The sequence below is a fragment of the Cricetulus griseus genome, chromosome 7 (assembly GCF_003668045.3).
Source record: "Cricetulus griseus strain 17A/GY chromosome 7, alternate assembly CriGri-PICRH-1.0, whole genome shotgun sequence".
Taxonomy (NCBI): domain Eukaryota; kingdom Metazoa; phylum Chordata; class Mammalia; order Rodentia; family Cricetidae; genus Cricetulus; species Cricetulus griseus.
The window spans coordinates 73,294,265-73,307,156 of NC_048600.1; positions in this window are offsets into that span (position 1 = coordinate 73,294,265).

Here is a 12,892-nt window from a genome sequence, read left to right on the forward strand (position 1 = left end):
TGGACCTGAAGAGTATACACACAGGATGCAGAGGAGCAGGGTAGACTCTGATGTACCTGTCAACATCTGAACCTGGGATCACTAGTACTAGCTCAGATTTGACTCCACAAGAGGCATTATGGGCTCCACTTTGGATAGTCAATCCTTACCATAGAAAGTAGCCTTCACCTGTAGCTCAGCCACTGTCCTCAGTCCAGGCCTCTCAGGGTGCATCCACTTGGAAGTCATATGCTAACAGTCTCACTGTAGAACAGGAGCAATTCCTCCTAATTCCTGTTCAGTTGGGGACAGTCAATCTTCCTAGAGTGCTAGGGCCAACTATCCCCTAAAGGAGGAAACTAAGGCTAGAGGGCACAGGAAGCTGACTATGTAACCAGAGTCCCCATGAGGGGTTTATTTTATAAAGGGAGGGACAAAGGTGCTCATTTCTTCATAAAGAAATGCATATATGTACACATAACACATGTGTTACCGTATATCAAGTGTGTGAAGCAGTGAACTTTATATATATTATGTAACCCACTGGACCCAAGAAATGTTTAAAGCATCTCCTAAACTCCACCCTGCACCTCAGGACCCTGTCCTCCAAGCCTCGGTCTAGTTCTGTTGTCTACAAGGGTACCTTTCCTGTCCCTGAATTACTTGTCAGGGGCAGCTGATTCTGGTTCTTTCCCATGATCCCCAACTGTCCTTTTACTTGCAGTAATCCAGTTTGTTTAAGATGGTCTCATGTAGCTCAGGCCAGTCCAGAACTTACTATGTAGCCAAGGATGACCTTGAACTCCTGGTCCTCCTGTCTCCACCTCCTGAGTGTGGAGATTACAGGCATGAGCCACCATGCCTGTATCTGATATTCCTTCTGGGTAAGCCAACCTAGACTTCTGGGATTTGGAGAGCCTAGGGTGAAAAAGGGACCTTGGTCTTTTTCTAGGGTAGATATCTACTAGCCAGGACCTTCAGAAGTCAGACCACTCCCTCAGGTTCCATAATGACACCAACTTGATACAGGGCCTGAGGTTCCTCAGCCACCTGCAGGGTACCTAGGAACACAGAGCAAGTAAACTCGGGCCTCTCTCTTCCTCTCCTGATGAAGCAGCTCACACTGCCATGTGTCCCCATCCTCATGACCTCTTCTGACCCGAATTACCTTCCCAGCACACTGCCTTCAAACTCTAACAATATATGACTTGAGGGGCAGGTTTCCAGCACAGTTCCAAACCACATCTGTTCTTGTGTGGTTCCCACTGCTTACTGACAGGTACCTGTAAACCTCAGGGCTTAAAATGACAATCATGCTTGTCCCCCCAATATCCTGTCTTTGGAGTCAAAGCCTTGGGGTGTCTCAGTAGCATACTTCTTGCTTTTCCATGTGTCCCTTACTCACAGTAGCCACAGAGTAGCAGATTGCTTACAGATAGCCATCTGGCCTGCTTGTCTGGGCATTACCCATTAACTGGGCAGCTGGTAGCTCCATTCTCAATGTGAGCTGTTGCCTTAGTGACTAGTGCAGGGGTCCAAAGCAGATTTCTTCTGGGGAACTCCTACCTGGAACCCCAGCTGAACCAAAGGACTGTCACTTGACACAGGGTTTCTGGGTGACCAGTACTTGGGCACTCAGGTTTGAGTCTCTCAGGCAGGTGAGAGGGGCTCATGGTGGCCCTGAAGAAGCCCCCCACATTCCTCATCCCTCATTCATCACTCCCCGAAGTCCCATGTCTGGAGGAAGCCAGGCGTGGAGAATGTTGGCCCGCAGCTGCAGTTATTCAAAGCTGTTGGAAGAAATATGGGAGGCTGTGGGGCAGGACCTGCATACCTATCTAGTAGCCCCCAGCCTGAGAGTGCTCTCAGAGGCATGGTTAGGGTCAATTGCATCAGGACATACTGATGCTCAGGACCTGTGCTTGGGCCAAGGTCCTGGGGGGCTTCCTGTCTTCCTAGACAGTGAGCTTTGTAGAGGGTCAGATGCCTAGCAAATGTTCTTTCTTGCTAGAAACCCCACAAAACCGATGATCTTCAGAGTGAAGTTCAAAAGCCTTTATCAGCACTCTCTGTCTCTCTCTGTCTCTGTCTCTGTCTTTCTCTCTCTCTCCCTCCCCCTCCCTCTGTGTATGTGTAATAAAATACCTGTATAAGTTTTTATGTCAGCTGTTTTTTTTTTCATAAAAAGAATGATAAGACAGATCTTACTTAGAACCATTGTAATAGGTGAGGGAACAACTGCCTGGAATTTGCAACAGGAAGGAGGCTGGAACTCTACTTTCACCATCCAATTTTGTTGTTGCTGTTGTTTTGAAACAAGATCTCATATAGCTCAGACAGGCCCCAAATCCCTATGTAGCTGAAGATAACCTTGAACTTCTTCTAACGCTCCTGCCTCCACTTCCAACTGCTGGGATCACAGGTCTGTGCAACCATCCCCTGCTGCTTTGCTGGTGTATAAGACGTCCTAGGAGGCAAGAGATGGTATCGCCTCGTTTTTAAATATTACATTGGTTGATTGATTGATTGTGTGCGGGTGTACATGTGTTGTATAAGCATATGCAAGCATTTCGTGCACAGAAATCAGAAGATAACTGGTGGAAGTCATCTCTCTCACTATGTGGGTGCCAGGTCTTCAGACTTGATGGCAAAGCACCTTTTAACCCACTGAGCTGTCTCACCAGCACTCTCCCATGGTTTGTCCTGAAGAGCTGATTATGTTGAGAGTCCTCATCAGCCTTCTGGCCATTTGGAAAAAAAGTCTGCCTTTCCCTTTTACTTTTGCTTCCAGACTTTGTCCTTGCTGGGTACCTCAGCCACTCAGTCCTGCTCAGCTACTGCTCTGGGTTTTACCAGGCTCTTCCCTCTCCAGGAGAGCTCCCTCCCCTTTCTTCTGCCTCCTGCTCCTTTACAGGGCTGCCTCCACCCCTCCCCAACTTGCTTAATTCCATTGCCCATGCACATTTGATGTAATTATTTGTTTTATTCTTTTTGCTGCTTCTGAAGTAGACATACCACAGATGCTTATTATACCAGGGACCTGCTTATTGAATGGGTAGCAGATGGTTACTCCAGGTCAGGTGACGAATGAGAAGAGGTCAGAGGGGACAAGGTGGCTGGGAGAGGGGCTGCTTGGCAGTGGCCACACAGGCTAGACAAGGCAGCCCTTGGTTCTGTTGTTATGTAGTGGGATCTCAGCCAGACAAGACTGCAGAGTTCTCTGGCATCTACCCATCACGTGACTGCCTTTGAGCTGAACAGGACCTGTTGAGGAGGCGGTCAGGCGGGGGCGCTCCTGCCCAGGCCACTGCACTTTAATTAAAAGCAGCTCCTCTCTGTGACCCCACTCTGCCACTGCATTCTGCACTTAATTGGGGCCCTTCTGAGCAGCCTGCAGAGGTTAATTAAAAAGCCCAGCTGAAGCATCTGCACCCAGCACTCCCGCCAACGTGAGCCCCACCCCTAACACCTGTGCCCCAGGCTGGGTCTGTGGTAAAGTCTGGACTGTGCCCAGGGGCTGGCCCTTCCATATCTCCTCAGATGGTCCCCGAGCTTGGCGCTGTCCAGTAGCCTTGGCAGCAATAGCAACATCATATTCACATGTTGGGAGTCTTGAGGAAGCTCTTGTCCTAAGATACTCTGATGTTCTAATTGCCTCAGTTTCCCCACTATGGCTTACAGGATTGGCTCTGGGGACACCAGAGAGGTCCTGACTCTCACCACTAGAGTCTAGATGCTAGATGTGGCTTTTGGGTCATCACTACTCCGCCCTCCATCTTCAGGCTCACTGAGCCTCCACACCTGTCGTTGGCCACTGTGTGCCAGCCCACACCGGTTAGAGCTGTCAGAGAGGCAGTAGTTAGAGCCTCCCAGAGGGTATTGCAGAGGCAGGGATGGACAGCCACATGTAGAAGGGAGGTAAGCATGGAAGGGGAGCGAAAGGAGGAGGCTGTGCTACCTGATCAAGGGGCCCATGATCCCCCGAGTTTTGTTGCAGTGAGGAAAAAAATATAGGAGGAAAAGGAGGCAGAGGGAAAGACACAGGCCAGCAGCGACTTCAGTTGATAGAGGTGACAGCAAAGGACTTTGCTAGACTCTGTAGGATGCCTGCCCACCCAGAGCCAACACACTGGTCTGGGCAGTCTGTAAGCTGCTGGTCAGGTCTGAACCCCTGGCAGAGCTGGTTTGTGGGCTAGGGATAAGGTAGGTAGAGCAGAAGGGTGGGCTGTGTGGGAAGGCCTAGTGATACCACCACCTCCCTCAGGGTTACTTCTGTCCCTGAAGAAAATGAATCTCCCTAAACAGAAGGGAAAGGCTGAAAGAGATCCCCAAGTGACAGAAGCTAGAGTATGGACCACATTGTAGCTGGCAAGGATGCTTGCAGGCTGAACTTGCAGTGCTGCTGGGTGTCAAGCTCAAGCTGACTGGGACTGCAGTGGGCTTATGGAGGACACCCGGCCCCAGGCAATGCTAGGCTGCACCAGGGCTGTGGGGGTCAGAAGCCCCCCACCCCAGTCAGGGCTACTCAAGTATTAAAGACCTTTAGTTCTGAACTAGCTGGCTCATGGAACAGGATAAAATGGACAGTTGCCTTTCTACTCATACCTCAGAGATTCATCGGGGTGCAGGGTTGGACGGGGTGCAGAAGACTAGCCTGTGGTTAAAGAACAGGAGAACTATGAGAGAAGGGGTAAACACTTGTTTCTTTACATTGGTGACTCCCAGTCAGGAAGGGCAATCTGACCAAAAGCCTGCGCTTTCAGTATGCTACCTGTACCATTCCCAGTGTGCACTGTCTCACACAGACCATGGTCAGGCCCACTGTTGTGTCCCACCTGCCTGATGATGTTTGCAGGGTCCTCATCTGTGCCTTCTCCACCTGCACCACCCCCATCTGCACTTCCTCTGCTTGAACATTTTAACTTGCACCTTCTTCACCGGGGCCTTCTTCAGCTACACCATCATCTCCTGCAGCTTCCCCACCTGCCCTCTCCCTGATTTACCTCCCCTCATCTGCACCTGCTCCACCTGGAGGGCCCTCTCCTGCACCATCTTCATTTACACCGTCCTCACCTGCAAGGTCCGCTCTCGCACCTCCTCCACCCTACAATCGTCATGTGCCCCTCTCCTCCTGTATTATCCTCACCTGCACCGTCCTCACTTGTGTATCTCCCCTTCCACGCTTGCCACGTGCATTGTGCACCCGCTGTATCTGTCAAGCTACCTTCTATTGTATGATTACAAGGACCCGGCAGGGCCTTCGTTTTGAGGCAGCCCCTTCTTAACCTTAGGAATGTGTGTTCCTTTGGCAGATGGGTCACTTGGAAATGCAGGCCCTTAGTTCAGCTAGGAATGAGAAGGTTGCAGGGACATCAGAATACCCCCCTCTATTGCCTCATAGGCCCCTGAGATAAAGCTGCTACTTAGGATGTCGCCAGGGACAGTGATGGGCTCCTGAATGTGGACAGGGGAGGATCAGGGGTTGGAATCAGTTGCAGAGTCAGTAGGAGCCATTGGAAATTTAGGATCCAGGAGAGAAAAGGTTAAGAGATCCAAGACTTTCCGGTACAGAGGTCAGGGAGCCCCTGAGGGATTGAAGGTTACATGTGGGGCCAACTGCAGTTAGAAGACAGATGAATGTAACAGTTCCTGGGTAGGACGGTCTCTCACTCCATAGATCAAGGACTCATTTAAAGGACCAGACTGTGAGGTGGATAAGCCTCGGAGTCTAATTTCATCTGGTGGACACTAGGGAGCCATGGAATATCCTTGAGCAGAGGGACACATGGGATCAGGTCCATGGCGTATGGAATGTTGCCTGGGTCATGACACCCACAAGATTAGTCCCTGGTCCCTGAGGTGCAAGCTGACACTTAACTTTATTGCTCCAACCCAGACCCAAACAATAAAAACAGTCGGGGGAGAAGCATGTGTAACCCCCAGGGTCTACTCCAAACTACAGACGTCAAATGGCCTTCTTAGAGTTTTGGGACTCACCCTTCCAGAGCTGTGTCAGGTGGGCTGGTCAAGGGTCAGATTGCTTTATAAAGCCTGGCACTGTGGGGTAGCAGAGTATCTCAGGTCTGTGCCAGGAATGGAGAAGGGACAGGGAAGCTTCAGTAGCAGCATCTGGGCTTCCTGCAGCAGAGGGAGCTGAGGAGCTTGGGGTGAAGGGAGCTTGCTGAACCACCACTGCCAAGGAGCCTGAGGGTTCTGCACAGGCCTGCCTGCTCTCCACAGTGAGAGGCGAACAACTGGGGAAGTCCCCTTCTCCCAAGAAGCCCTCCCAGCCATCTGCTCAGGCTTGGAATTCCTCTGGCACCTGCCTTCCACACCCTGCACCCCACAAGCACCATACAGAAGCCATACATTCCTGTCTCAAATCTGTGAGGCCACTGGGTGAGAAGGGCCTATGCACATGGATTCCCCCTTCCTCCCTCCCTCCCTCCCTCCTCTTTTCCTCCCTCCTTCCCTCTCTTCCTTTATCCCTCCCTCATCTCTCTCCTATCCTTCAGTGTCTCCTGGGTGCTAAATATGGGCTCTGCCCCAGTTCTTGCACTTTCAGGCTCCCCACTGCTAAGGATTAAGGAGCCTCTTCCTGGAAGCTCTCCTGGATCAACCAGCAGAGCTGGCCTGGATAGGGTGCCCAGTCCCTGCTGGGCCCATGCCTCCTTCCCTCTCTCCTCCCTCCTTGCTGGGCTGTATTTGGGTGGACTAGTCTTGGGTCCTCCTCATCTTCACACCATAAACACCAATTTGCAGGGCTCTGAGGGCCAAATGACTATTTACCATGAGTTCTAGACGCTCAAATAAAAAAGAGAGAGAGGGTGGAAAAAAAGACCAGAGCAAGGAGCTGGCTCAGAGCTAAACAACAATTAGCACCTTCTGACAGCTTGCAGCTCCATCCCAGCTGCCTGGCCAGGCAGAGCAGAGCTGGGCAAGAAAGGTAGGCAGCACCCAGGCTCCTGGAGTCAGGGCCCTTTGTAGGGTTTCCTTGCTGCCCCGGCCACTACCCCTCTCATGCGTCTTCATGGCATCTCAGAATTAAAGAACATCAGGGGACACCTTGCTGGCTTCCTCTTGGAAGCCCTCCCGGCCCAAGAGTAGCAATGAGAGAGTTAGTGTAATCTAATTCAACTCTAGAAAGAGACACTAGCCAACTGGGCTATGCAGGACTCATACCTGTCTCTAATACTGGACTCCAGTAGGATGGCATGGTATCTAATACTGGACTCCTCTAGGGCTTCAGGGGCAGTAGGTGGGTGTACCTGGTTTCTACTTTAGCTCTGGAAATCGGAGGTCATTGAAGAAATGATGACTCTAAAAGGCTCTGATCTCAGTGTGTGTTGTTCTTGGGTACCTCATGGAGAGGGTTTCTGAAAGGAAAGTGGGGGACTCCTGAAGGGACCAGACTGTGGAAGAAGGTGAATGACCTGTCAGGGGAGGTGGGACCTGGAGCCTATGGCATGCTGCAGGGTAGAGCCAAAGGGAGAAGAATCTGTTCCAGGTCATAAGCAGGACTCCAGGGGAAGTATTGTATCCCAAAGTATTGTGTTCCTTCTGGGCAGATCCTTATGGCTGGGGCAGGCTTGGCAGGACTCAGGGTTGGCCCAGTTGTAAGACCCCATCACCTCGGTCACAGAGGGGCAGAGATGCACAGACATCAGGTCAACTGGAATCCATAGAGCAAGCCAGGCTTGGCATCATCTTTGTGACATGCCAGGTCTGGGAGGGGTTCCTAGGGCTGTGCTACCCCAACATCTTAGTTTTCTCTCACCCCAACAGTGAATGGTCCCTTTCAGGAAGGCCCTAGAGACTTCCCAGAATTTCCTCCTGGCTGCCTGTTTGTCCCCAGGTGTTATCTGGAAGAGACTATGCCAGACCCTGCACAACCAAGACTGCTTGGATTGAGAACTCTAGCTTCTTGCCATACTCTTGCCTACATCATCACCAATTATTCATGGAAAGCTAGTTCTAAAGCCTGTTTTCTCTGTTCCAAGTCAGGTGTGGGAACCATAGCTGGCTGCACCCAGCTGTCCCCAGAGTAGGTTTTCTTGGAGGTCAGGCCATGGTGACAGCCTCCAGTCTGCCTCTGAAGAGAGGAAACTGAGCCCCAGGACCCAGAAAGTGGGCGTCCAGGGGAGGGGGTGACAGAAAGAGGGAGGGTCAGTGGGGGCCCAAGGTGGGGGCTGGCCACACCCTTTCCAGTACTTCAAAGCTACTGAGTGTGAGATTTGCAAAGGGATGGCTAAGCTTGTCCTGGCTGGGTGGGGCCCCCAGCCTCCGGCCCTTTTATATGGTTATTCGGGGGCTGTCTCAACTACCTGTGAACAGGCCCCCAGCTCATTTCCTCCTTCTCCAGGGCAGCGGGAGGGGCTGTAAATTCACCAGAAAGGCAGCTTCTGAGGCCCACAGCTGCAAGCTTGGATCTGAGTGGGGCCAAGGACTTCCCACCACCTAGGACTGGGGCTTGCAGTTCATTCCACTTCCTTCTTCAAGGAGAGAAACCGAGGCTCAGAGAGGAGTGGAGCTTGCTCTTGCCAGGCAATGAGTTCAGGGTTTCACCTCCTGGCTCCCATGTCTCATGTTCCTATGGGCTGTAGATGCTCTTTTCATGGGCTCTCTCCCTTTCTTCTTACACCATAGCCATGAGGACCACAGCCTAGTGTGTCTCTTCTGGACAGCCAAGACTATCTTCATGGTAGTCTCTCATGCTGGACCTGTTGGGGATGCTGCTCAGAAACTTGCATCTAGACTCCAGAGGCCACCTGGGTCCCTGGCATGCCTTCTGGCCAATGCTGCTTCCTCTCTAGGCCTATGTGCTCCAAACTTCCCAGACTTATTATCTGGATGTATATGGGCTCTTTAACCCTCTAAAGTGGTCTGTCTTCTGCCTGGGCATATGGGCTCTGCATCCCCAAAAGCTGTGTGACACCTGGACCCTGCTAGGCTCTTGAGACAACCTCAATACCCATTGGACTCCAACTTCTCAGGTCCCAGTGACCTGTTGGTTGTACCACTGCCCTGCCGCCTCCCAGTCGAGTCTGTCCCTTTCATCTGGGCACTAGGGCAGCAGGTACTAATTAGGGTGGCTCCTGCCCAAGGTGCCAACCAGAGGAGCTACTCATCTGTCGGGCAGGCTTAACTAAGGACTCTCATCACTGCCCTAGGGACTGATAGCTTTATTATTGTTAGCACTCAAGATGGCCCAGCAGGCTGAGTGGACTCTTTCGGAACCTACCCCCTTGCCCGCTAGTGACTCACTCCCCTGGGGGGAGAATGGGCGCCTGTCCTTCTGCCTTGACTGGCCCTGAACATGGCATCCTCTTTACAACGTGTTCACTTGCAGCTGGCTGGCCCCACTGACCCTTGCCCTTACTGGGAATTCCTTGGTAGGCCTACTATAGTATGTCAGGGCCTACTCTACTTGTAGCCATGAGAGTGGATGGCCTGCCTGGAATGCACCAGCAGGGGTACAGCAAGCCCTGAGGCTGAGGAGAGGGAGCTATTGTAGGCATAATTGACATTAAGGTGCCTACCTGCCAAGATGCAGGGAATCAGAAGGCTAAAGAAGGGGCACTCTCTGAGAGTTCAGAACCTGGGCCTACACCCTGTTCCTACACAAGTCCTGAACAGACCTGGACAGTTCTCCAGGGGCCAGAGAGTTCCACACAGCACTCCTTCCCCAAGACCACTCAGTTGTCACCGCCCCTCATAGCCTGTGATTTTTTTTTTCCCCAATGCTGTGGTGGCATTGGGAGTCCAGGGCCTCACACATGTTAGGAAAACATTCTGCCACTGAGGTACATTCTAGCCCTTTATTTGCATTTTGAGACAGGGTCTTACTAAATTACTTTCGCTGGTCTTGATCTTGCTCTGTATCCCAGACAGTCCTAAATTTGTGATCCTCCTGCCTTACCTTCTGTGGCAGCTGGGATTATAGGCCTGTATGGTCAGGCCAGGCTGGCTATTCCTTTTGTAACCTACTGGGATTCTGGGTACCTTGGTATTTAAGTATGACAATGTGACCAGGGAGGACCTGTATTCTCATGGCGGTGGACAGAGCTGTCTCAGGGCATGGATCAGCAGCCTACAGGTTGAATCTGGCCCCTGGAAGGGGTGAGGGCACAGAGTAGCACAAAGATTAGCTAGCAGGTTAGGTGGACAAAAGATGTGCCTGGGGCATAGAGTGGGAGCCATGTACAATACAGACCAGGCACATGTCTGGTTCCATCTTTATGCCCCAAGACATGGAGGCTCCTTCCCTACGCACTTCTTTAAGAATGTAGAGGATTCCAGTAGGGTCTTAGGACTACTTGTGACTGCTTTGATGGCTTAAGGACCTCCTTAAGTGGCCCTGCCACAAAGCCAGTGGCAGACTGCTCTGACAAATGGCATTCAGAGTGTAGTTTCAGCCAATGTGACATAAAATGTTGGGCTACCAGGCTATGGACAAGTTCATGTGGCATGTGGGCAGCAGCCTTGGCTTTTAGTGGTCAGCATGGACCAAGCTCACAGTTTCAGCTACAATTCTGGGTCAAATGGGCCCGGATGGCCCTGCCTATGTCTCCCCTCACCCCACAGCCTCTCTTCCAGGGTTTTTGTTTTGTTTTGGTTTTTTGAGACAGGGTTTCTCTGTGTAGCCATCCTCTCTGTCCTGGAACTCCCTTTGCACATCAGGCTGGCCTTGAACTCAGAGATCCATTTGCCTCTGCCTCTGCCTCTGCCTCTGCCTCCCAAGTGCTGGGATTAAAGGTATGTGCCACCACACCCAGCCAATTTGGGTTTTTGAGAGGTAGGACCTGCTGCTCTCAGCTTTCTCAGGACATCCATTGCTCTGGTATCTGGACATCAGGACAGGACCCAGACATGGGAACAGTATAGGGATGGATGTGGGGGAGCCAGAAAAGGAGCAGAGACATGGTAGGGCTTGCTTAGACAGAGCTGTGGCCTTGAGAGAACTATGGCTTTGAGAGAGGCCTCCAGCCTTCACTTCCATGGTGCCCCTAAAACCCACCCCTGATGTGGGAAGTCCTTCTGTGTATATGTTTCTCTTATTGGTTAATGAATTATACACTGATTGGCTGATTGTTTAGGCAGGAAGTGACGTAGCTGTGCAGAATCAGAATATAAGTAAGAACAAACAGGAAATTGCTCTCCTCTGCCAACATGCTGAGTGGTCAACATGTAGGATGCCAGAGGAATAACAGGTCCCTGGACCTCTCTCTGGTAAGAGAAGACCAAGATTGGTAGAAATGATTTAATAATTAAGTCAGAGGTAGCCAATAAGAAACCATAGTCACCAGCCAACAGATTTATATGTCATCGTTTGGGGCTGAAGCAGTGGCAGGGCCTAGCCAGGCCAGAAAACTCACGTTATACACCCCTGATCACTTGTCTCACCAACAGGATGATTACCCTACCTGGCTTGGCTGAGGTTTGGGCCCCTTTTGAAGGCAAATGGGAGCATGACTTCCTCTGGATCGGAATCTGAGATGTTTCTGGTGTCCATCTGAGGACTTGAGAGTGCTCCTAGGATCCAGTTGACCCTATACTTAAAGGCCACCAGCAGCAAGCCAGACCATTGTCCTCAAATCCCAAGGGCTGCCATACCTTACATACAGTGATCTTGGGATATCAGCTGTGACTTTGGATTCATGGGAAGATGGTTTGTTCCATGTTTCTCCTGCATCACTGATGTGTGAGGGGTCTTTGTCAAGCTTCTCCTCAGGTGACCCAGGCTCTTCATCTGTTCACTGGGGCTACCAAAGTATCCTAATTACTTACTGTATAGCTCCCCAGCTTTCTTACTTAAACTTAAAACCCCATCTGCACCTCTCTAAGCTCTCAGATCTGCTCTATACCACATGTTGCTACAATTGACTTACTCTTTTCCCCAACTTAGCTATTTCTAGTGTTTCTTCTTGGAGTTCTGGGCCCAAAGACTTCCCTGGAGGCTTCTTGATGAACTCTACTTGGTTCTGAGACCCAGCCCCTGAGCTGGCATCTTCAGGTCACCAAGATAGTGCAAACCCACCACAAATAAGGACAGGGAAATGTGAATTACCCTCAGGAGATCAGCACAGAATGTCATACCAAACTCCATCAATATGTGTATCTAATGCATGTTAATAAAAGGGAAAATCTAGTACAAACCACTGATGGTTTTTTTTTCTTTTTTACTTTCCCCGTTATTTGAAACAAACATACTATAAACTAAAATAATTTCTTTCATAGAAAGAAAAGAAAAAAAAAGAAAAGTCATGTTTGTCCAACTCCAGTGATGGTGGATATAGCAGCATTGGAAATAAAATTACAACCCCAAATGCAAAGTTCCAGGCAGAAGACAGTCACCGTGCAGAAGACAGTCACCATGCGTGGCCTCTCTTCAGTGCTCTTGGGGCACACTCCTATGTGGCCACATCCCCTCCCCTGCCTGGAGGTTGGGACAATTCACAGTGGCAGTGATTCAGGAAGCTCTTGTGGCAGATGGCCTACAATGTCTCACTTCCAGGCCAGACAGACGCAAGAGAAGCATGGGGACAGGTTGGTGGCCAACAGATCTGGTGACCATTGCCTAAACAGCAGGTTCTGGGGATCAGTCCTGAACATGGGGGCCTCTAGGGGACACATTGTCTCTGTAGCCTGTGCCCTAATGTCCCTGAAGTTCCCACAACACAAAGTGAGGCCAAAGTCTCTGAGCACCTTTGGGGCCTGGGCATCACTGCTTAGATGAGCTGGGAAGGTTTCCTGCGAGTAGATCTGAGTGTCAGGTGTCAGGGCAGAGACAGCTATGGTGAGAAGACGCCAGGCCCTAGGATCCCTTCCCAGCAGCCCCCATCCCCTAAGTACCCTCTCTACTCAGGATAGAGCTCCGAGATTTTGTAAGAGGGATAGGAACGCCCAGGCAGAA